The sequence below is a fragment of the Etheostoma spectabile genome, chromosome 6 (genome assembly GCF_008692095.1).
Source record: "Etheostoma spectabile isolate EspeVRDwgs_2016 chromosome 6, UIUC_Espe_1.0, whole genome shotgun sequence".
In the NCBI taxonomy this organism is placed as follows: Eukaryota; Metazoa; Chordata; class Actinopteri; order Perciformes; family Percidae; genus Etheostoma; species Etheostoma spectabile.
Genome location: NC_045738.1, coordinates 18,908,350 through 18,909,213, shown reverse-complemented (window position 1 = coordinate 18,909,213; position 864 = coordinate 18,908,350). Strand labels below are relative to the sequence as shown.

Below are 864 nucleotides of genomic sequence, written 5' to 3'. Positions count from 1 at the left end.
GGGGGGGGGGTTGTTTGTTGTAGATTCTAACAACTCAGACATTACTCCTAAACTAGAAAATTGCTTTCTCTCTTTTATTACCAAGCGGTCACAACTTTTTGTCACAAGCGACAGTAAAACACCTTTTCTGGCAGTGTAAAACATGGTTGTATGTGTATATTTTGCATTTATAGCTTCTGGTCCACGTGGAATTTTGTTACGCACAGTTGTACATTCATTTCTGCCGTTTTTTGTACCATGAGCGCAGTAGAAACACACACCTGTCTCAAAGTAGCACTGTGCAGTCAGGTTTTTGAACACGCAGTGTGAACTGAAATGACTTTTCAGGTAACTGGATCGGCTTTTAAAGCACATCCCCCCCCATCCCACCCAAACCCCACGAGGATATTTCCCACCTGAGCTTGTTGGATTCATGCTGGCTTATGACAATCACGTTGTGTAAAGAAGTAGCGAGGAAAATTAAAAAAAAGAAGAGATATTGGGACATCAACCTCATACAAAACAGTTTATTCGACAGTGTCTAGGTCCAAGTACCAACAGACCCCATACAAAAGAAAAAACAAAATGCTACAAACTTTCAAATAACATAACTTCCATCTACACAAAACGTCTTCTTAAAAATACATACCATCAACACAAAAGTATTGATTAAAGATAATATATGTAAATGGGATTCCCGTCATATTTAAGTGATATTACATTACAAGCCTGTAAGGATGTTGAGTGGGAAAGGAGGGCGCGGTGAATGAGAGCGAGAGTGATCGACTGTACGTGTGTGTGTGTGTTTTCTTCTTCCATCAGACTGGTAGACGAGGGCAACAATCAGTGATGAAGCAGTCACGTGGGCAGGAAAAAAAAAAAAAA

At 40.0% G+C, this 864-nt stretch overlaps 1 protein-coding gene across 2 annotated transcripts in view; it reads right to left on the bottom strand.

Moving 5' to 3' along the window:
• Nucleotides 1-490: 490 nt before the first annotated feature.
• Nucleotides 491-864, bottom strand: part of smarcc1a (SWI/SNF related BAF chromatin remodeling complex subunit C1a) — a 29,829-nt gene continuing 29,455 nt past the window's right edge. For both annotated transcript variants that reach the window (XM_032517568.1, XM_032517569.1), the window contains exon 29: nucleotides 491-864. This exon is cut by the window's right edge and continues 2,960 nt beyond it. The gene's annotated coding sequence lies outside the window, so the exon portion shown is untranslated.